This window comes from Pipistrellus kuhlii, unplaced genomic scaffold, assembly GCF_014108245.1.
Source record: "Pipistrellus kuhlii isolate mPipKuh1 unplaced genomic scaffold, mPipKuh1.p scaffold_m20_p_1, whole genome shotgun sequence".
Classification (NCBI taxonomy): Eukaryota; Metazoa; Chordata; class Mammalia; order Chiroptera; family Vespertilionidae; genus Pipistrellus; species Pipistrellus kuhlii.
In genome coordinates, this window is record NW_023425404.1 from 30356878 (window position 1) to 30381755 (window position 24878).

A 24878-nucleotide genomic window follows, 5' to 3' on the forward strand; every position below is an offset into this window, starting at 1 on the left:
ATGTAAGTGGTCCCAGGTTGCCTGTTGCTGAGGCCATTGAGAAACACGAAAAATTATGAGTTATTTATGTGCAGTATATAGAATATTTCAACCTGCTGAGTAAAGGGAGTAGTCTCATTGCTGTTTACTATGGTAGCTCTGCCATTTATTTTGTGGTATAAATCCAGAACTACTTATTTTATTGTTAGCAAGCCTCCTTCCCTTTTTTCTCTCAATAAACTCATTTGGCACCAATGAGATTTAAAAAACAACAACAAACCCAAATGAAAATGTTTAATGAAAAATTACACAATGAATTTCTGTTTTACAAGAAGATTGATGATGAATGTGCAATCCACTTATTTCTCTTAATTCCAAGAGAAGTTAACTTTGAGCCCTTGCCTGTCTGAAAACAACTTTATTCTGCTCTCACCTTTCATGAACAGTTTGGCAGGATATAGAATCCCTGGTTGCAGAGCATTTACTTCCAAATGTTCTAAGCAATATTTTACTGTCTTAAACCATTAAAGGTTACTGATGAGAAGTTTGATTTCAGACTGATACTTGTCACTTTTTACATGATTCTTCTCTGGACCTTTTATCCTAGGAATTGTGCAGGTCGTGTGTCACAGTATTATGTCTGCATCACTATTTCAGTACTTAGTGTGTCCTTTCAATCTGAAAACTGGAGTCTTCTTATTCTTGTTTAGCCAAAGAATCTTCTTGTAGCGCTGAGTATATTAGTTTCTCTTTTATAAAGTTCTCTCTGGTTATCCCTATTTTCTCTAGTGGCATTTTTCTGATTATTTTAGTCTCTCTTTCATGCCATTAGTTTTCCTCACATGCCTGGTGATCTCTGGTTACTCACTCATATATTTAGGCCTAAATGACTCATTAGCCAACATAGATTTTTCTCTGTTACTGTCAAGACAGTCTGTTTTTTTTTCTCTAAATGGCTCTCCTATGGGGGCCTCTGTGTGGGCTAGGTATACAGTGTTCCTTTAGGATGTGTAGGTGGGGAGCCAGCAGGCCCTCTAAATGCCAGAATAAAGATGGCTTTTTCCTTTGTTCTGGGGACATAACTTGTATGCAGAAGCCTTAGTACAATTTCTCTAAAAAAATCTGTCTGATGTTTTGCATGGGTTCATGCCAGCTATCTGTAGTCCAAGTGCAGGGGGTGAGAGAGGTATGGGAGGTATGAGAGAGGTATGGGAGGTGAGGGATATACTTGTGCCTTCTTTTTTTTAATTTTTATATTTTATTGATTTTTTTTTTTTTTTACAGAGAGGAAGAGAGAGGGATAGAGAGCCAGAAACATCAATGAGAGAATCATCGATCAGCTGCCTCTTGCACACCCCTCACTGGGGATGTGCCCACAACCAAGGTACATGCGGAATCGAACCTAGGACCTTTCAGTCCACAGGCCGACACTCCATCTACTGGGCCAAACCGGTTTCGGCTACTTGTGCCTTCTTATACTCAAAAAGAGATCCCGAAATCTGTTCAATTATTACTCTTGGGGAGTCTTCCTATTTATTGTTATTGGCCTCTTCACTTCTTATTTTCTATACATTTTATTTCATCAGTGCATCAGGAGGCAAAGGTATGGGTTTAATCTTGAAAAGCATACAGATTTTAAGAGCTAGAATACAATAACATTTTATCATCTGCATTATTAGTATGAGAAAATGTACTGAATGATAAAAAACAAACAAACAAACAAACAAAAACACACAAAAAAGAAAACACACTGTGTGGCATAAGCAAATCTTCAGAAGTCATATTTATACATTGAGAATTTCCTTATATTGTAGTACAGATAACGTGATAATAAATGGTGTTTATTTCAGGAAAAGGTTCTTTATTAAAAACACCTGCCAAAATTTGAATCATTTGTCAGCTATACCTGAAATATAGACCAATTAAAATAGAAATATAATTTTTTTTTTGTCGCATCTTTGAGAAGTGCCCATTTTCCACAACTCCGGTGAGAGTAACACTGCTTTTGAGAAGTAGGCTACCATTATGATGAGGCACAAGAGAGAAAGTAAAGAAAAATCAAAGTTAAAAACTTTCAATAACTTTTATGCCCAGATTTTATCCGATGCCATTCCTCAATCAAAGCAATCAGGGCTTCTTAGAGAAATGGATGATTCCAGGTCTGGGGCCTTGCCATAACAGAAAACTTTTCAAATATTAATGGAATCATAATCCAGAAATCAAAAAAAGTAGAAGAGGTCAAATAAAAGAAGATTGGAAATATATTGATAATCATGGAAGCTGAAAGATACCTTGGAGGTTAACTGTATTTTTCTCTATACTTTTATGTTTAAACATTTCCATGATTTAGAAAACTAGAATAACAGCAAAAAGACACAGGGCAGGAATCAGCCCGAAAGGTCCCTGTCCCCACTAGTAGAGGTATGAGAATTAAGACGACCAAACCAATAGCCTCATATGTTAAAAAATCCTATTGAAAAATTGTGGCTAATGAAGTAGAAAAAAATTTAAATAAAAAAATTATGGGTTCCCTCATTAAATTACTAATTTAAGTAAATATTAGAGTAAGGTATATGTTTGATAGGGACATAGATTCATACTGTGCAAAGTAACACCAAATGTATTGTTTTCTAGTCATAAAAGAAAGATGAAATGCTACAGTGAAGGATTGAATGGTCATTACCCTAATTCAGTGGTCAAATTCAGTCTCATCGAGATAGTTTCTTTTCTTTTCTTTTTTAATTGAATTTATTGCAGTGACATTGGTTAATAAAAGTATACATGTTTCAGGTATACAATTCTACAATACATCTGTATATTGTATTGTGTGTTCAACACCTCAAGTTGAGTCTCCTTCCATCACCTTTTATTCCCCTACCACTACTTCCTCTTCCCTCCACCCCGCTTTCCTCTGGCAATCACCATACTGTCCGTGTCCATGAATCTCCCTTTTTTTCTTTGCTTAGTACCTCACCTATCTCACTTCTCCTGAAAGCTGTCAGTCTGTTCTCTGCAGATACAGTGTCGCTTGACAAGTTAAAATAAAAAGTATCACCCAACCAAAAATGTTTAACTTAAAAATCTCAGGCCTCAAGATTTTACTTTTAGTTAATAGGAAATACAAGGTATACAATTTAAGTATGGGAGCAACCAGATACATTTAGGAGGTAAAACATCCTGCAGGAGAGCTAGCCCTGTCTCCTCAATAAGTTTAGAGGTATAGAAAAAAAAAAGGGGGGGGGGTGTGAGGGGAGAGGCTAGATTTAATTTAAAAAGAGAGAGAAAGAGAGAGAGAGAGAGAGAGAGAGAGAGAGAGAGAGAGAGAGAGAGAGAGAGAGAGAGAGAGATATGTAAGGCATATAGCAACCAGAAGTGAAAATTTTGTCCTACACCAGGAAATTTGACTATGGCCTTGATAAGAAGGAAAGAAGGAAGGACATATGGAGAGATACTGTTAAATAAAGAGAAGGTTATAAAACAGCAATATAGTATGATCTCATTTTATTAAAAAAAAAGCATATTTTCTAATTTTCATTATAATATTTATTGTTTTTAATTGTATAAATTGAAAATTTAAAAAGTCAAAGAAATATTGTTAAAATATTGAAAGAAAGAAGTGTAAATTTTAAGTTAAAAATGTGTATAAGTATTTAGCTTTCAAAATAGGCACTGACATTTTTGGAGAAGGGGGAGAGATTGATGAGATAGAAGAAGGATGGAGAGAAAGAAAACCCTGATATTGGCATGCAGTATTAACTACCAAGTCAGGCTTATCTAAAGGTAAATGTGAACATTTTATTATAATGTTGCTCAAATTGTAGAAAACTGACCATAGAAATTTTCAAATCTCAAAAAGTAGCCAGCATTGACATTTTGCTAAGTATAAATGATAGTAACTTCAAGAGCTAAAACCAGAGTTTTCTGCTGAGTGTATTAATAATAAGCTTTCTACTTAACTTTAAAGCCTTTGCCACATCTATGAACTAGATTAACCTTTCAAGTTAGAAGAGAAGTTTAAAAAAACTCGTAAGTAAAAAACTTTGAAACCTCATCTATTGCTGACCCTAAAGATTTATTTTATTAGAAACATAATGCAATAAAATTTGATTTTAGTAACTGTGGAGATCTAAAACAGAAAATAACATTCGATAAGATCATAAAGAAACTGGAAAAAACTTTAGATAAAAGTTTTTAGATAAAAATTAGGGAAAATAAAATATAACTTAGTTTTTCTTTGCGAGAACAAATTGTTCTCTTCTAAAATGATCTGAAATTCAAAGAACTCTTCTGTGATAATTTACTTTTCAAATTCATTTTCTTAACAGAATATTTCAAATAACCACTAAAGTAATTCAATAAACAGTAAAACTGTGAATATCATCGTGAATTTTTAAAATATGAAGGTCATATTTCAGTTAAGAACAACTTTATGATAAATTTGTACAAGATTTCATTGAAAGAAATCATTGGCTTTTTCTTTCCTCTAAATAATGTAGACCAAAGCTTGCTTGCTCATTCTTTAATTATTTATATATCTAACAATTTACATTTGTTATAATTCTTTGTTGTCAAGTAAATAAAAGGAATAGGAGTTGCTCAATAGATAAACTGACTATGTATATAGAAAATAATGTTATAAGACAAAAACTATAAAAAAAAAGTTACATAAATTTGGTATGAAACATAAAGGAGGAAGCCCGTAACTGTCAGTTAACTTTTCAAAATGTTGAGGAAAGCTTCAAGGTGGACTGAGTGTAAGATTGACAGAAAAGTATTTGCACCTGCTATTCCTTCTGCCTGGTACTATTTCCCCAAATATCCAGTGGCTTGCTCCCTTATTCTTCAAGTCCCTGCTTAAGGTCAATATGTCAAAGAGACCATTTCTGACCACCCTACCTAAAATAGCAGTTCTCACCCCTCATTCTCCAGGTCCTCACTCAGCTTTATTTTCCTTCTTAGCATTTATCACCACTTGATACTATATTTATATACTTAGATTATTAGCCATCTCCAATCCACTAGAATCTGACTCCCACAAGGACTGGGATTTTGTTTCTCTTGGATCCCCAGCAGCTAGAAATGTGCCTGGTTCACAGGAGGCTTTCAATATAGATTTGGTGAATGAACAAACAACGTTAAGTATGCAATTTAAAAAATAACAGACATTTAAAACAGACAACTTTGTTTTCTTTCCCATATTTGGGTATTCTGAAATCATAATCCAAATAAAAATGAACATAATGGATACAATATAATATGGATTGTGACGCTGTATATTGGCCAACTCTTTAAAACAGATTTACAATTTAATTACTGCTCTTAGTAATGTTCCATCTGTTTACTGCTTGATAGACCAAGATTTAAATTACACAAATGATTAAGCCTTCTGTGATAGCTCTAACTCAAAGGAGAACTGCCTAATATTTCTGGTGGTTAGGCCTCTTCCAATAATGTAAACAAACAGTATTCTCTGGCAATTACAATAAAGGTCAAACTGAGAAGGTAATTCCGCTAGTCCCCATTTTTTAAATATATTTTATTGATTCTTACACAGAGAGGAATTGAGAGAGTTAGAAACGTCGATGAGAGAGATACATCGACCAGCTGCCTCTTGCACACACCCCACTGGGGATGCGCCAGCAACCAAGGTACGTGCCCTTGACCAGAATCGAACCCGGGACCTTTCAGTCCGCAGGCCGACGCTCTATCCACTGAGCCAAACCGGTTTCGGCTAGTCCCCATTTTTTAGAATAACGAAAGTTAAAGTAATTTTTGATACAAATGGCCTAAAATGCATCAAATAAGATTATATTTCTAGGTAGACATCCCAAAGAAATTGAGTAGGGAGTATAAGGTATACCATATTATTTACATTTCAGAAATGAAGAGGCCAAGGTATAATAGCCCACAATAGCTTCACTATAGAAGAGGACAGGAACAAAGTCAAAATAAATGATAATTTAAACCTGATTAAAAATGGTATTTCTCCTATTTTACAGATGATAAAACTGAGGCTATGTGATGCTAAGTAATTTACCCTAGGTCACAAGATTACTTGATAGTTCACTTGAGATTTGAATTCAAGTTTGTTTGATTCCAAACCTTGTGTCATAAGGTATCTTTGAGCAGATATATATTGCATTTCTGACGATGAATACTACCTTCCCTAAGGAGATATTCTAATTTATAACCGGTTACCAATTGTGAATTGAACTCAAACATTTACAGGTGTTATTCCAGACAAAGTTGAATTCTGACCTTGAATTAACAGTTTGTAAAATATGATTTTAGGAAAAGTTATCTAGTATTCTAAAAATTTATTAGTATTTTTGAGTTGTCTTTAAATTCAACAGTGTAATTATGTGTCATATTAATATAAGAAAACAGTAGAAATGACTCATAATTATGAATATTTAAGTATATACAGTCCAATAAAGCTACCAGGTCTCTAGGTAGATTAGAATAATTAAGCCCTTGAAAATAGGATCCCGCTGGCCCCACAAATCCAGCAATAATTTACAAATGCATAACAAAGCTTCATTTCTGCTGATAATTATCATGATGCTCTGGGGTGGCTTGTTAAAACAAAACCTTTCTCTAGAGACAGAAATGGAGCTCTACAGTTTCATCAGTCCATGTTAATTTGAGGCTTTGAAAATAATGTGTCAGTGTTCTAAAAATCCCAAGATGGCAGTATATGGCAGAGTAACTAGCATTAGTATAAAAAGTGAGGCTTTAAAAAGTATAAATCTTAAGGTAAAAATATTTTTATTTCATGATTATCTTTTAATTAGCCAGGGCCCCAAAACAACAACCCCTCCTCCCCCCAAACACACACAAAACTACAACCCAGGTTAAATGCTTTAACCTTTTTTTCTACTTAGTGTATTTTCTGGCAAAAGTCCTATATAATAATCCTATATAATAATCCTATATAATAAAGAGGCAATATGCAAATTGACCACCACACCCTCATACAACATGGCCACCCCCATGTGGTCACAAGATGGCCACCATAAGATGGCAGGCAGGGGAGGTTAATTGTGGGCAATCAGGCCAGCAGGGGAGGGCAGTTGGGGTGGGACTAGGCTGGCAAGAGAGGATAGTTGGGGCAACCGGGCTGGCAGGGGAGGGCAGTTAGGGGTGACCAGGTCAGCAGGGGAAGGCAATTGGGAGAGACCAGGCCTGCAGGGGAGGGCAGTTGGGGGCAACTGGGCTGGCAGGGGATTAGATAGGGGGTGATCAAACTGGCAGGCACAAGTGGTTAGGGGCAATTAGGCAGGCAGGCAAGTGGTTGGGAGCCAGCAGTCCAGGATTGTGAGAGGGATGTCTGATTGCCAGTTTAGGCTGATCCCACGCAGGCAATTGGACATCCCCCCAGGGGTCCCAGAATGGAAAGGGTGAAGGCTGGGCTGAGGGACACCCCCCCTCCCCTCTGCCCCCCTCCCCCTGCACAAATTTAATGTACGGGGCCTCTAGTGTATAATATTGGATATAGTTTGCCTATAATTATCCTCAGAATGAAAATTATCTGTGGCATCAAAGCTCAAGTTTATCTGTTCAGTTATTCAAAACTAATCTGCTTTGGAACAACTTAACCCAATACTTTAGCTTTCTATGCTATTCTCATATCCATTGCCACAAAAGGAAAAAACAAACAAAACAAAAATGAAAAACTTCAAACTACAGAAATAAAGAAGACCCATCTAATAGAGAATGTTAATTGTATAGAAGTTGGGGAAGGTACACTTGTGGTATTGTGTTGTATTTGCAAGGAGAGCTGAGACCACATGTTGTCTTCTATTATTCCAGAGTGTGGAAGCTCACTTTCTTTTTTCTCCCCAATTAAAAAGAAAATTGTGGTAAAATACACATAATATAAAATATATCATCTTAACCACTTTAAGTGTACAATTAAGTGGTATTAAATACATTCATAATATTATGTTACTATCTATAGGGTCTAGTAATAATTAATGTCGTTTTTAAACATTCGTTTAAAATCTTGCTTGGCGTTGACTTGTATTGACATAACCTTCAAACACGTGGTATCTACATAACGTGTGAAGTGCAATTAACAAGTTTTGCTTGAAAAAGTTTGTGTTTGGTTTGGTTTCTGTTGCAAAACTAGGGCTAAGAAGATGGTGGATGAAGAGCATATTCGGCACTGCATGCTTTACGAGTTCCAATTAGGAAGAAAAGCAAGTGAGGCTGCAAAAAACATCTGTAGTGCTCTTGGTCAAGATGCAGTTAGCGCCAGAAAATGCCAGCGTTGGTTTGAGAAATTTCGCGAGGGAAATTTTTCGTTAGATGACAAGAGTGGTCGAGGCCGTGTGTCCAATTTTGATCAAGAAGCTCTTCAAGCTCTTTTGGTGCAAAATCCTCAAATTACCCAACAAGAGCTTGCGACAACTTTAAATTGTTCACAGAAAACAATTTCCAATCAATTGCGTGCACTTGGCAAAGTCCAAAAGTTTGGAAAATGGGTTCCTCATGAGTTGACCGACAACAACCGTAATCAAAGAGTCACAATTTGCAGTTCGCTCCTCTCTCGTCAAAACCGTTTGCCGTTTTTAGAGCAAATTGTTACCAGAGATGAAAAATGGGTGCTGTATGTTAATTTGAAAAGGCGGCCTCAATGGTTGGACAAAAATGAGGCTCCGCAGCCCACGCCAAAACCTGACTTGCATGCGAAAAAAGTGATGTTGTGTGTTTGGTGGAATTTTAAAGGAATTCTTCATTATGAACTTTTACCATCTAACCAAACCATTACAAGTGCAGTGTATAGTGCCCAATTGGAAAGGTTAGCCCAAGCTTTAAGAGAAAAAGAACCCGCGCTGATTAATCGGAAGGGCGTAATTCTTCACCACAATAACGCACGACCGCATACTGCAAGAATCACTGCTGAAAAACTGCGCCAGTTGGAATGGGAAGTTCTCCCTCAACCTGCATATTCTCCTGATATTGCCCCTTCCGATTACCATTTGTTTCGTTCTTTGCAAAACTTTCTTCTTGGAAAAAAATTTAATAATGAAGAATGCCTCAAAAATGCATTGACCGAATTTTTTGCATCAAAATCACAAGAATTTTACAACAGAGGGATTAAAATGCTTCCTGAGCGTTGGGCACAAGTAGTAGAAAACAACGGCAACTATATTGTTGATTAAATTTTGTTGTATTGTTTAAATAAATTCGATTTAAAAAAGTATTAGAAAACGACAGTAATTATTACTAGAACTAATATCTCCATAATTCTCTTCATCTTATATATAAAACTGAAACTCATTAAACATTAAACAACAACTCTCACCTTACCAGCCTATGATAACAACCAGTCTACTTTCTGTGTTTATGCTTTTGACTACTGGGGCCTTCTCACCTGAGCTGTCTCACTGCCGTGGTGTTCCAACCGTGCTATACCACTATTGAGCTGTCTTACAGCTGAGCTATATCACAATTGAACTATTTGCACTGCATAAAGTCTCTCCCCCTTCAATGCACTTCAAATTGGGGGCTTGTGTTGCTGTTGAATTGGCAATAACGTCTTTCAGTTGACAAAACTCAGAAGTAGGTAGTCTGAAGCTAATAAATACCTCCATCATTAAGGATCTAGGCACTTTCTTTTGACATCACACTATGGCCCAAGAAAAGTACTGAAGCCTCGTCACCACGTTTGTGTTGTGGCCCAAAACGAAAAGGAAAGACAGAAGGACATAAGAGCATATGATATCTCAGTAGAATGTCTTATTCATTGTAGGTAATCCTTAAATATTAAATTGAGTGTGCTTATTCAGGCATACAGAAGGCATGTATCTATCTATTCACAGTGTTTATAGTCATGTACAGTTTCAAACTAATCTGTTGGCTTGTATTACCTAATATGGCAACCTAGTTTTCCCTAGTCCACAGTTTTGCTGAAAATCATCCCCACCCTGCTACCCTAATCTGCCCTCAAACTTGCATGAGACATATTTAGGTTTTTTAAAAACCACTTTTGAGTAATAAAGTGTTTGTTTTTAAAGGGGTAGGAGGAAAAGTTACAGGGAAAGAACAAATTTAATGGGTAGTTTTACCCTATGCCAGGTGCTGTACATACTTTAGTTACTGAAATCAAGCCCTAAGAAGAAGCTCTTATTATCACCAGCATACAGTAGGGGAGTAAACTGAGTAGTTTTAATTCTGCTGGGAAAAAAATTATTAGCAAGCACACAGTGGGATTTAAACCTAGATTTACCTGGCTTCAAAGTGAAAGTTCTTTACATCTAACCACAATAGCATATTATCTGGCTCCAAGTCACCAATTTACTTTCTCACCAACTAGATCAGAGCACAATGCTTTTTGCAGACATCTTAAACTACTAGTATTATGCAGCAACTTCTGAAATGAAAATGTTTCTGAAAACAGCTTCTAAATGTATTCAGCTTACTTCTCTCTCACATTTAAAGCAATAATATAAAGAACTAGGACAGAGAGCAAAGAGCAGCTTTGTATCCAGAAAAGCAAAGCAATTATAGTGTAGCTAAAATGTTCTTTGAAGTATTTGTATAGTACTTAACTAAAAAAAGTATCTGCTTCTTCTAAGCAATGTGTCAAACTAAGCATATGCTATGTAAATAAATCAGTTCAAAAAGAGACCCATGCTTTTCCAGCTGTGTAAGATTTCTCCCCTCATTAGGCAAGCCGGGGAAAGAAAACCTAATGATGTGTTTACTTGGCATGGCTCGTGGACAGGGGAATTTACAATACAAATTGGTCGAACTAGCCTAAGAAGTTCTACAAAATAGCTGCTGATAATGTTCTATCAAGTTTGGTGCAATCCTGCAAAACAGGAATGACAGAAGGAGAAAGATTCATCAAGTCGGTTGCTTATAGTAATTTTAAACAATCATAAGGCATACAGAGATAGTCTTGGCCATACAGAAGCTGTATGTGAAGAAATCAGTGCCCACACTGATTCTAAATGTGAGAAGTGACTGGGCTAATTTTTAGCACAGAAGTAGTAGAATGCAGTTCTGAGCTACTTCACAAAGCAATACAGAAAGTATCACATTGGTGAAAAAGAACAAAAACGGAGAGAATGTGTTAACAAGAATTATGTGAGAACAATCTGTCAGGTTGTTAGATTACCGTATTTTCCGGCATATAAGACGACCTTTGGAAACGAAAAAAAGTCAACCGAAAATTGGGGGTCATTCATTAAAAATTTAATTAAAAAAAGAACTGGTGTTGCCTCAGAAGTGGGGGGTAGTCTTATACAGCGAATATAGGCCTAAACCTATGTTTTAACTGTAAAATTAGGGGGTCGTCTTATACACCAGAAAATACGGTATACTGTGAATTCTATTTGCTAGTAGACTTATTGTTTTTCTAATGTTTATGATAAAAGAAAACATCTAATATACCAGCTTTCTGACACTATATAATCTTTGCAATTAAAAAAAAGATAAGGTTAGCACCCACATTTTAGATTTCTCTTAATAGCAGTTAACAGAATAGCAGGGCAGGAAAACAGAGGGACCTTTGCTAAAAGGGAAGGAGAGAAAGACTATCACATGTACTTCTCATATCTACAAATTGTGTATTATCTCCTTTCCCAGATAGGGAAATGATATGGAGTCATCTGTTCACTCAACCACCTACTTACTAGCTTTGCTATCCCTGCTAGTAATTGCACTTCTGTGAATCAGTTTCTTCATCAGGGAAATAGAACTAGTACTACCTACCTCATAGGTACCTCATAGGTACCTCACAGGGTAGTCTTGAGAACTAAATGAAATAATGTACATATCTAAAAATCGTGGGGCCTGGTCAGGTGGCTCAGTTGGTTATAGCATGGTCCCATACACCAAAAAATTGCAGGTTCAATTCCTGGTCAAGGCACAACCTTAGGTTGTGGGTTCAATCCCCTGATCAATGTTTCTCTCTCACATGGATTTTTTTCTCTCTCTCTCAAAAAAAAAAAAAAAAAAAAAAAATTCTGAGGTGCGGATTAAAAAGAATGTGGAACTGTTAGTTTTATTTTGCTCCTTGCAAAGGATTACTAGTTTGTTCAAAGTAAAAATCTGTCTAAAGTCTAATCAGAGAGAGAGAGCTGGAAACAAACCAGATTAAAGGACTAGAACTCAATTTTTGAACTATTAGTTTAGTGTTTATCATTATGCTACATTTTCATTGCATTTCATTTCATATAATTTATGTTTCTACTTTTACAGCATGCGAAATCCAAAAGTATGTTCTAAATGTCATATAGCACCTCCAAATTTTGAAAACAGACAACATGTTTTTCATCCCCAGTTTCTAAGAGGACTCAGAGACCTCAGTGAGAAGTCTCCTTTTAGATTATCCTAGACTAAGAGATCTCTTAGGATCTCACTCAAGAGAATGCCATACTAACCCAGAAATTCTATAATTAAATAGGTTATAAACATAAATGTTTATAGCAGTTTATTTATAATAATACCAACCAGGAAAAACTCCGAATGTCTATCAACTGGTAAACTGTGGTTCATTCATACAATGAAATACAACTCTGCAATAAACTGATACCTGATATCTTTAACAACATAGATGAATCCTAAAATAACGTTTACTTAACATATAATTCCATTTATGTGACATTCTGGAAAAAGCAAAACTATAGGTGTAAAAGTAAGATCAGTAGTGGCAGGAAGGAATTGACTATAAAGGGGCCTGAGGGACTTTGTGGGGGTCAGGAGGTGGGTTAGTAATGGAAATGTTCCAGATTTTGACTGTTGTGGTGCAGGTTACACGAATGTATATATATGTCAAAACTCACCTAACTATAAACTTTAAAAGAAGTGAATTTTGTTGTTATTAATCCTCACACAAGGATATTTTTTCCATGGATTTTTTTTTTCTTTTTTGAGAAAGAATGGAAGGGAGGGGGAGAGACAGAGAAACATTGATGTGAGATATATATCAACTACCGTGTTTCCCCGAAAATAAAACATCCTCCGAAAATAAGATCTACTTACAGGTTTCCTTCTGAGTGAAATAAGGCCCCCCTTCCCCCCCAGGCTCTGTCTCAGAATGAAAATTAATTTACCGTAAACTGGTCGCTAGGGCCACCCCGACTGGCGTCTAGCAACCAATGACGTTACGTGGAGTCCTGACGTCACTGCTGTGTGGAGGCAGAGGGGAGGTCAGAGTGAGCGGTGAGCGTGGGGCGGGAGAGAGGAGGAGACTTTCACAGATGTGTGTAGAAGAACAGGAGGATTAAAGCAGACGGGGACGTGGCAAAGGTGGTGAGTGCTGGTCTGTCTCTGGTGACACTACCTGATGCTCGCAGCCGCCCTCATGACTGAAGGTTCTCAGTCAGTGGCAGACCCTGCTCCAGCCCAGATCCAGGCCCCAGCAAGCCCAGTGACAGTCCCTAGGCAGGCCCCAGGGGGTAAATGTCTGATAAAGGGGTAGGGGGATGTCTGGTGTAGGTGTTCAGTAGCACAGGGGGAGGTGGAGGGGGATCACCTAAAATGACACAGGAGGATCAAAGGGGGTTACTAAAATGGTAATCCCCCCTCTGATTTTCCTTGCCATTTTGATTCTCCCCTCTGATCTCCCCTGTGTCATTTTAAGTGATCCCCCTCCCCCCACCTTGATACATGAGAGATTTGGTCCACTGATTCTGAAAGAAATGGAGTCACAAGAAATTCACCAGGAAATTCAAGAATTGGATTGTTATGATGATGTTCCAGAAGATGATGACATGATTGTCATTGAATAAATGAGTAAATTCTTGATACTGTAGGATCCACAGTTTGTCTGGTTTGTGCTGACAACTACTGTACTACCATACTGTATACAGTAATAAATTTCCTTTATTTTCATTTAACAATAAAGTGTACTGTATTCTTCTTCATGGAAAAATAAGACATCCCCTGAAAAGAATTCCTAGCGCATCTTTGGGAGCAAAAATTAATATACGACACTGTCTTATTTTCGGGGAAACAGGGTAGTTACCTCCCACACGACTGGGGCCAGGGACAGAGCCTGTAACCAAGGCACACGCCCTTGACCAGAACCAAATCCAAGACCCTTCAGTCCACAGGCCAATGCTGTAATCACTGAGCCAAACCAGCCAGGCTAAAAGAAGTGCATTTTATTGAGTGTAAATTATACCTCAATAAACCTGATTATTAAAACAATGTGTAAAATAAGTCAGAAAAGATGCGTTTCTATAGGATTTCTTTTTGAGTAATAAAGGCTATGAAAATATAAAGAAATTATTATAATAAATTAGATAAAAAGGAGATAGTATATTTTGGAAAAAACCTGAGCTCTTGAGTTTGATAGACCTAAATTTGAATATTGGTAAGCTGGACAATCTTGGACAAGTTAGGTAACCTTTCCAAATCTTGATTTCTCATCTGCAAAGCTGAGATAAGACCTTCTACTTTATAAAGTAGTTGTAAGATTAAATGAACACTTACTTTGGTTCCCACCATACAGTAGGCAAACAAAGGAAAATGTCTATGGATAAAGTGGTGTCTTTTTTAAAATCAATAAAGGAATAATCACCTACTTAGATCAGTTAATTCAATCAACTTATTTATTTTTTGCTATGCATCTATTATATGTTATGTTAGCACTTTCCAAACAGGCAACCTGAGGGAAGTACTCCCCCTGCCCCCGAAAAGAACACCTTTCTCTAAGCTTCTGTGATTTTTATGTTGTAAGAGTTGATAAGAACAGCAATCAAGAAACAAATACAATCTGCCTTTCCATGGAATGACATATTGGTATGGAATATAAATTTTATCAGCAATAACTGTGAATTAAATATGATTTAAGCTAAGATTTCCCAGATGTACAATTTTCTAAGCAATTAGGAAGGTTATCAAACTGAATTAACTTCAGCACTGTAGGAACTTTCATTTCATTCCCACTTAAGGCTTTACTGCATGCTGTGCAAAGGGTATACAGACAGTCCTCAAGTTACGTCGGACTCAACGTACATCGTTTTGTGGTTACGTTGCTATCTCCCATTTACTTATTAAAAAAAAAGTTTTGTCATTTCAACATATGTACATATGTGCTTTAAGTTTTTATTATTTATTTACCACAAGTAAAGGTCAGGAATTATTATCTTTCTTTTAAATTTTTTTACTGTTTCACTTCATTACTGCTGTGTATGTGCTCCATGTGAGTGATGTAAGTGCTTATGAAGGTGGTTCAGATTTTCGGCGAAATAGCATTACGTCACACAATAGGAACGGATCTCCGACGTAACCTGAGGACCTACTGTAAAGACTTTGTTGGTTTTTAAATTTGAGACAACTGGAAATTACAACACAAATTCCATTACTTAAATAAGGTGCCTGAAGTAGAGATGAAATTTATCCAAAAACAGTATTTCTATATATTTTCTAAGGGTTGAAAATAAGTTTTCATGAACGTTTACATAAATAGTTTCAGATCTTGGTCCTGGGATTATTTACAAAGGTGAGATCTGAATTACAAAAATTTGGCAGAGAAAATTATACTTCTGTTTCACTTCCCAAATTGAAACTATCTTCTCCCTAAATGTATCTGTGTATATCATGTATATCTCATGTATCGAATATACATATATACTTTCTTTCTGCAATAAGACTCACCATATAGCTCACACACTTTATATTCTAAGTGTGTTTCTTGTAGGCATTACATAACTAAATCTTAAAAAAAAAAACCTGCTCCTACAAAATAGAATTTAAAAGTATTATCCATATTTTATAAGCTTTAGGCTTCTTTTTTTAAAAAAATAAATTTTTATTGCTTTTAGAGAGGAAGGGAGAGAGAGATAGAAATATCAATGATGAGAGATCATTGATTGGCTGCCTCCTGCACGCCCTCTACTGGGGATCAAGCCTGCAACCTGGGCATGTGCCCTAGAATGGAATCAAACCAGGGACCCTTCAATCCACAGGCTGATGCTCTGTCCACTGAACCAAATGGGCCAAGGCAACTTTAGGCTTCTAACTGGCAAATACTGTTTAGAAAATAAGAAATTAAGATGATACAACAAACCTTCCCTTCTTCATTAAGCGAACTACAAGGCAGCTAGGACCTCCATGAAATCCAATAGGAATCTAGGCTATTAACTGAGGTTCAGTTAGGCCCTATGTTGTTAGGAATAAAACTCCATCTCTAGGAAACAGTGAATTTAAAAAGGAGCTTAACGTTATGCATTGAATTTGAAGACATAACACCACTGTTTTCTACCCCCTTTCTATTATTCCATGGGATAGGGAAGGGGGAAGATGTTCAAGTATGTTATTGATGTCTATTTCTTGACTGAAGATTAAATTCTTCTAGTAGTTTCTTGGTGTAAATTTACATAGCCTGAATGCAGAAATGAAACAAGGGGATTTTATTCATAAGCTAAAAACTAGCATAAAGTCAATAAAATTTTTCTTTCTTTCTTACTCTCTACTTTAGTCACAAGAAGTGACTAAGCAAGTCATAGGGAAGTTGGCGGTTTTAAGACTTTTTGAGGTCAAATGGAATCTTTTTACATGTTTTTTAATATACTTTAGACCTGATACTCTTGGAAGTTATAGAGCATCCTAATGTTAAATATTCCCAATCAGAACATATAATATTTTTCTTTAAAGGAACTCCTTAAGATGACTCATCAAATTCTAAGCCTTTTCAGGAAAATGAGAAATTACTCAAAAATGCCCAAATATATGAGGATCCAAGATGGCTGCACAGCTTCCATTGCCCTAGGAACTGTATCGGTAAGATGCTATATACTATGGCAAATGTCAGCTATTTTTCTGCCTGTGGCTTCTTCAAAGATTTTTATGGCTTCCTATGTTACGTTTAAATCCTTTATCCATTTTGAATTTATTATTGTGTATAGTGTAAGTTGGTGGTCTAATTTCATATTTTTTGCATATAACTGTCCAGTTTTCCTAACACCTTTTATTAAAGAAACTGCCGCCGAAACCGGTTTGGCTCAGTGGTAGAGCGTCGGTCTGCAGACAGAAACGACCCGGGTTTGATTCCGGTCAAGGGTATGTACCTTGGTTGCGGGCACATCCCCGGTGGAGGGTGTGCGGGAGGCAGCTGGTCGATGTTTCTCTCTCATCGACGTTCCTAGCTCTCTATCTCTCTCCCTTCCTCTCTGTAAAAAAATCAACAAAATATATTTAAAAAAGAAAAAAAGAAAAAAAAGAAAAAGAAACTGCCTTATCTAAAAAAAAAAAAAAAAAAAAAAAAAAGGCTCCAAATAGAGATATTCTATCATCGTTAGTAATGTCAGATGTTATTTCTTTACATTAGTCCTCATTTGTACATTCTCTGCTTCATTCCCTGTGGTCTGCTCCTCCCCATAAAGCACATCCTTCACTGAAACAAAAACACTCTCAATTAACCTGATGATTTTAGACTCATCTAAACCTTGCAACTCTCCAAGGATGAACTTTTTATACACCCTTGTTGTTGCATTTATATCAGAAAATAAACACCTTGAAAAGAGAAACCATTTGTAAAATGGATCATTTTCCCCTCCTCTCAAAGTGCCTAGGGCAATGCAGTTTTGTTTTCTTTCCATATAATGGTCTAATTATCCTGGGAATACATCTCAACAAATTCTGATGAAAATAATTCTCACCTCAAATTGTACTTTGCTATCCTAAACACTGAGTTACATTTCCCCTATAACCCATTTTGGACTTCTAACTTCCAGAACTGTAAGATAATAAATTCGTGTAAGCCACTAAGTGTGGTAATCTGTCACAACAGCAATGGGAAACTAATACCTCGTAATTAGTAAGCACTGATATTTACTATTTTTACCGACAACTGACTGTAGATATTTATGGAGAATCTGCACCTTTAACGCTATTTCTATAATCAGGCTTGGCAGGCATAATCTTCTGGCTAATGAGAGAACCAATTTTAATTTCAAGGGGAAAAATTAAAACTAAGTTATAGTTTCTAACTATAGTTGTGTATTTGTCTATTTCTCCTTTCAGTTCTACTAGTTTTCCTTCATTTAAAGTTGTTATTAGATGTCTAGACATTTTGGAGTATCTCTTATATCTTGCTCTAAAATATACATTTCTGATATTAATATAGGAACTCCAGCTTTCTTTTGATTAGTGTTTACATTGCATAACATTTCTCATCTGTTACTTTAAAAAAATATTTTTAAATTGATTTTTTTAGAGAGGAAGGGAAAGGGAGAGAGAAACATCGATGTGAGAACAAAACATTGACTGGCTGCCTCCCGCATGCCCGCTCCTGGGCACCTGGATCCGGAACGGAACCAGCAGCCTTTGATGCACAGGATGATGCCCGACGAACTGAGCGGCACAGGCCAGGGCTCTCGTTTATTTAATTCCAACCCGTATCTTTATATTCACAATGTGCTTCTTGTAGACAGTCTTTAATTAAATCTTTTAAAAAAAAATCCACAAAAAAAAATCTGATCATACAATTTCTTTTTTTATAAATATATTTTATTGATTTTTCAGAGAGGAAGGGAGAGAGATAGAGAGTTAGAAATATCGATGAGAGAGAAACATGAATCAGCTGCCTCCTGCACATCCCCCACCGAAGATGTGCCCGCAACCAATGTACATGCCCTTGACTGGAATCGAACCCGGGACCCTTCATTCCGCAGGCCTATGCTCTATCCATTAAGCCAAACTGGTTTCGGCCATACAATTTCTTTTAACAAACGGGTGTTTAGATCACTTACATTTAACGAGCTTATTAATATGGTTGGATTAATGATCTATCTTGTTATTTGTCTATTTATATCATCTTTTCTCCCCCCCCCCATCTTTAGGTATTTTTTTAATGATTCCATTGTATCTCTACCACTGACTTATGAACTATACCTTTTATTATTTTACTTCTACTTATCCTCTAGACACCACAATCTATTTTTATTCCTGTTGTAGGCAGTTCTTTTCAAGGGAAAAATATCTTAAGTGAAGGAAAAATGGCATTTATATTTACCCACATATTTACAATTTCCAGGGCTCTTTATTATCTTTATAGTTGCAAATTTCTATCTGATACCATTTTCCCTCTGCCTGAAGAATCACTTTTAACATTTCTTGTAATACAAGCCTGTTGGTGACAAATTCTCTTAGCTTTTTATCCAAGAAAGTCTCTATTTTGCCTTCACGTTGCAAATATATTTTTTGTCAGGTACAGAGTTCAAAGCTGTTTTTTCCATTTTTTCTTCTAGTACTTTAAGAATGTCACTTCACTGTTTTCTGACATGAATAGTTTTTGACAAAAGGTCTACATTAATTTTTATATATCTGTTCATCTGTTATTTAAGGTGATAGTTTTTCCCTCTGCCTGCTTTTAAGACAATTTTTAAGATTTTGTCATTTCATTTCAACAATTTGATTATTTTGCCTGGTTCCTTTGCTTGGAGATTTGTGAACTTCTGTATCCTATGGGTTTATAGTTTTCATCAAACTTGGTAAACATTTGCTTACAATTCTTTAATATATATACTTTGTCTCCCATCTCCTTCTGAAACTTATTTTACTTGTGTTAAACTGCGTGATATTGTCCCATGTCTCACTGATGTGTATTTTTTCTCTTGGAGCTTCATTTTAGATACCCTGTTTCCCCGAAAATAAGACAGTGTCTTATATTAATTTTTGCTCTCAAAGATGCCCTTGGTCTTATTTTCAGGGGATGTCTTATTTTTCCATGAAGAAGAATATGGTATACATTTGTTAAATGAAAAGAAAGGAAATTTATTACCTGGATACGGTACGGTAGTTGTCAATACAAACCAGACAAACTGTGAATCCTACAGTATCAAGAATTTACTCATTTATTCAATGACAATCATGTCATCATCTTCTGGAACATCATCATAACAATCCAATTCCTGAATTTCCTGGTGAATTTCTTGTGACTCCATTTCTTTCAGAATCAGTGGACCAAATCTCTCATGTTTAGCCTGGGGGGGGGGGGGGGGGCTTATTTTCAGGAAGATGCCTTATATTTCACTCAGAAGGAAACCTGTAAGTAGGTCTTATTTTCAGAGGATGTCTTATTTTCGGGGAAACACGGTAGTTGCTTTTGCTGTCTTCAGATTTTATCTAATCTCTTTCACCTTCAATGTTGAATTTGTTCACCTCATTTGCTGTATTTTCTTATTTGTTGTTGCTAATCCTCACCTGAGGATATTTTTTCCATTGATTTTTTGGAGAGTGAAAAGGAGTGAGGGAGGACTATCGATGTGAGACACACACTCATTGGTTGCCCCCAAGACACGCTTCAACCAGGGGCCAAGGATTGAACCTGAAACACAGGTTTGTGCCCTTAGTAGGGAATCAAGCCTGTGATCCTTAGGTGCAGTGGCTGATGCTGTAACCACTGAGCCCACTGGCCAGGCAGTATTTTCCATTTCAGATATTGTAGTTTTCATTTCTTGAAGTTCTATTTGACTCTCCCTTTTTAAAAATAACTTCCATTTCTCTCCTTCACATGCTCATGTTTTTCTCTACCTTCCTGAACATATGGAGTATATTTATAATTGCTGCCTTAATGTCTTTGTCTGCTAATTCAATCTTCCTTCCTTTCTTCCTCTTGGTTAATTTTTGTCTTGATGATGGGTCATATTTTCCTGCTTCTTTGCATGTCTAGTAATTTTTCAGAGGATGCAAAAGCATTTAAAAATTTTGCATTCTTGGGTACTGGATTTCTACCCCCCCCAGATTTGTTATAAGTATATATTCATCTGTTGTGCTTAATCTTCACTATACAAATATGTTGCATATTTTTAAAAAGTAGAAAATGCTATTAAGATATATGAGTCAAGCTGAAACTGGTTTGGCTCAGTGGTAGAGCGTCGGTCTGCGGACTGAAAGGTCCCAGGTTCGATTGCGGTCAAGGGCATGTTCATTGGTTGCGGGCACATCCCCGGTAGGGGGTGTGCAAGAGGCAGCTGTTCGATGTTTCTCTCTCATCGACATTTCTAGCTCTCTATATCTCCCTTCCTCCTCTCCGTGAAATATCAATAAAATATATTTTTAAAAAAAAGATATATGAGTCAATAAATAAATTTGTACAATTTGTTTACCCTCAACAAATTTTAAGTGTACAGTCAGGTACTATTAACTACAAGCACACCAGATCTCTAGAACTTTTTCGTCTTGCATACCTGAAACTTTATACCCATTGAACAGCAACTTTTTTTTCTTTTTGTTTTTGAACAGCAACTTTCCATTTCTTCCTCCCTCTAGCACCTAGCAACCACTATTCTTTCTACTTCTCAGTTTATTTTAGAAAACTCATGTAAGTGGAATCATGCAGTATTTGTTCCTTTTGTGAGTAACTTATTTCACTTGGCATAAGGTCCTCAAAGTTCAACTATGCTGTTGCATGAGTTTTTCTTTTTCATTATGTGTATATACCAAATTTTCTTTTTTCATTCATCCGTTGATGGACATTTATATTGCTTCCACACTTTGGCAACTGTGAACAATGCTTCAATGAATAGAGAAGTGCAAATATCTCTTCAAGATCACGATTTTAATTATTCTGAACAAATACCTAGATGTGGGACTGCTGGGTCATATGGTATAGATTTTTTAAAGTTTTTTTTTTTAGTTTTGTTTTAGGTGTAGATAAGTTACTTGGCAATAATTTGATAATTTCAAGTTTTACTTTTAAACTTTGTTAGGTGGGACCAGAGTAGCTTTTAGTCTAGTGCAGTGGCTTTAAACCGGTGTGCTGTGGCTCATTGCTGTGCCACAAGAATTTTAAAAACATGTAATACCACCACTGCTGCTGCGCTTGCCAGCCGTGAGCACTGCTTCTGACTGAGCGGCACCCTCCCTGTGGGAGCGCTCTGACCACCAGGGACAGCTCCTGTGTTGAGCATTTGTCGCCTGGTGGTCAGTGCACATCATAGTGACTGGTCGTTCCTCCATATGGTCAATTTGCATATTAGCCTTTTATTATGTAGGATAGGATAGGTACATGATTTGTTAAAAAGTCACTTTGGAGCAAAAAGGGTAGGTAATTACTATTATTATTTTTTGTAAATCAAACAAAATTATACCTAACTTTTGGTCAAATGAGTAAAACATATTTTTTGGTGTGCTGCTAAGTTTTAGTAATTAGTGTATGTGTGCCATGAGATGAAAAAGAATGAAAACTGCCTGTTTAGAGCAATATCCTTCTTAAGACTTTACCCAGTGCTTGTCTATTAGGAGTTCTTTCCATTCTGGTTGGTGAGGCCACCTGACCCTCTGTGATCTCTGAGGACTTTTCTTCCTACCCCTTCTAGTGGTTCTTTTCCTGGTGTTGTGTGGTTACTGCATGTGATACTGAGGCAAGGACTTGAAGGGGACTCTACACAGGTCTTTGGAGCTCTCCTTTTGTGCAGCCCTCTCCTTTCCCACATTTTGCCTTTAAAATTTTAGCTTCCTTCTCATCTGTGAACTCCAGACTCAATCCTGTGAGACTCCTGAGCTGTTTGTTTACATTCCCTCTCCTGGCACTGTGGTTTGGAAACAGTGTGAGCTCACCTCATTTGTTTCTCTTCTCTCAGAGATCATTATCCTAGATTGACTTAAAAAAATAATAATTATATTGATCTCAGAGAGGAAGAGAGAGGGAGAGAGAAATATCAATGATAATAGAGGATCATTGATTGGCTGCCTCCTGCACACCCCCTACTGGGGATCAAGTCTGCAACCAAGGCATGTGCCTGTGACTGGAAATTGAACCCAGGACCTTTCAGTCTGCAGGCCGATGCTCTATCCACTAAGCCAAACTGGCTAGGGCCTAGATTGACTTTTATTCAGTGTCTGAAAAACCACAATTAGGAAAAGAGAAGTTGAGAAGTCAATTCTTACTATTAATAAGTTCCAATTATTATGCCATTGTTTTGCTGCAACTTATAAAGCCTTACTTTAAATAAGTAACTGACTTTTATTAAGTCAGTTACTTATTTGTAACTGACTTACTAGGGGCAAGGGTTAATTACTAACCTATCTTAGAAAATGTTATTCTTATATTGAGCACATTGTAAATCAAGCATGACTGAGGATACTGCTGTGTGGAAATGTAAATTTTTCTTTGTATTTTTTTGTCCTATAAACTGGACAAGTAAATTTTTGGCTAACTCTCCAAATATCCTTTTAATTTTCTTAATTAAAAAAATTTAAATAAACATTTTATCACTGTATAATATACATAGTACACACCCTGATTAATTTTTATAAAATGGATATACCTGTGGAAACAAAACCCAGATCAATAGTATAGGAACACAGGGTTGGTTTAACATTCAGAATTCAAATTAACAGAAAGAGAGAGAAAAATCACACTGTCTCAATAGATTTTATCAAATAGAAGCTTTTGATAAAATTTACTCCTCCTAATTTTATTAAATGTGTATAGCAAACTATCAGACAGAACTTAAGCAGCATGCATGATCCATTCATGTGGTTTGCCTGTCAAAAATCTTCCCCTAAAGAATCAACTTCCCTGACTTCAAACACAATAAATCAGTTTTGCCTGTTTTTAGACATCGTATAACTGGAATCATACAATGGGTACTCTTTTGTGGCTGGCTTTTTCAATGAGCATTATGTTCCTGAGATTCATCTATTATATATGGTTGCATACTGCAATAGTTCATTTATTCTCATTGCTTATGGTATTACATTGCATACAAATACACCACTATTTTTTATTTTTTTTTGTATTTAAGGCCTCTTGCACCCCTCCCTCTGCCCCCCGGGGATGTGCCCATAACCAAGGTACATGCCCTTGACCAGAATCAAACCCGGGACCTTTCAGTCGCAGGATGACGCTCTATCCACTGAGCAAAACCGGTTTTGGCAGTATAACTATACTTTTTATGTTAGGTTTAGTATTGACACTATTTCTGGCATAAGAATCATAGGGCTGAGAATAATCTTAAAAATCGAATCTACTTTATTTACAAACAAAAATTAAAATCTAGAGAAATATAATGACTTATATAAAGTCACACAACTAGTATTGACTGCACTAACATTAGAACTCAACGCTAATAATTTCTAAGGCTATGCTTTCCATTTCAACTTACTGCCTTTATTAATCTACCCGCAACACCAAAATAAATAAATAAATAAGAAAATAAACAGTCAGGTAAAAGCTTTGAAATACTGAATTCTGGACTTTTTCCCTTACCAAATGCTAATGCTTAGCTCTTTTTAAACAAAAGTCTATGGTTTGCCAGGCTAGTGTGGTTCAGTGGTTGAGCATCAAACCACGAATCAAGGTTTTCTGAATGGATTTGTGATCAGGGCACATGCAAGGGGTGTGCAGGAGGCAGCCAACCGATGATTCTCTCTCATCATTGATGTTTCTATCTCTTCTCTCCTCCCTTCCTCTCTAAAATCAATAAAAACACACACAAAAAAGTCTATGGTTTGAATATACTGAAACAATTTCCCATGCATTTATTTATTTATCAGTTATTCCTCACCTGAGGATATTTTTTCCATTGATTTTTAGAGAAAGTAGAAAGGAAAGAGAGACACATCCCTTGGCTGCCGCCTGCATGTGTCTGACCAGCAACCCAGGTACTTTCCCTTGAACAGGAATCGAATGTGATACCCTTTGGTGCATGGGCCAATGCTCTATCTAACCATTAAGAAAAGCTGGCCAGGGCCAAGTGTACCATATTTAAAATACCTTTTATATTTCGTCATTTGAGAATTTTAATATGCTAGATATAAATACTAAATAATTAACAATTGGCCTATAGATAAATTAAGTGTACAATAAGCACTAATGTGACGAAAATGTTAAGAAAAACTCTTACAACCAACAATTCTACATGTAGTCATTAATTGTGACAATATAACATTACTACAGAATAAAATACCATTAAGATAAAGAAGGTTTA

General features: G+C 36.4%; 1 protein-coding gene across 4 annotated transcripts in view; it reads right to left on the reverse strand.

Annotated features, from left to right (window-relative positions):
* GLCE (glucuronic acid epimerase) overlaps positions 1 to 24878 on the reverse strand; it is an 83540-nt gene that overhangs the window by 13159 nt on the left and 45503 nt on the right. Inside the window, exon 1 of one of the 4 annotated variants that reach the window (XM_045581073.1) lies at positions 17601 to 17621. The exons of 2 other annotated variants lie outside the window; for them this stretch is intronic. The gene's annotated coding sequence lies outside the window, so the exon portion shown is untranslated. Of the gene's footprint in view, positions 1 to 9918; positions 9925 to 17600; positions 17622 to 24878 lie in introns of those variants that run through there. One more of the 4 variants, XM_036437642.2, reaches the window with a different exon arrangement.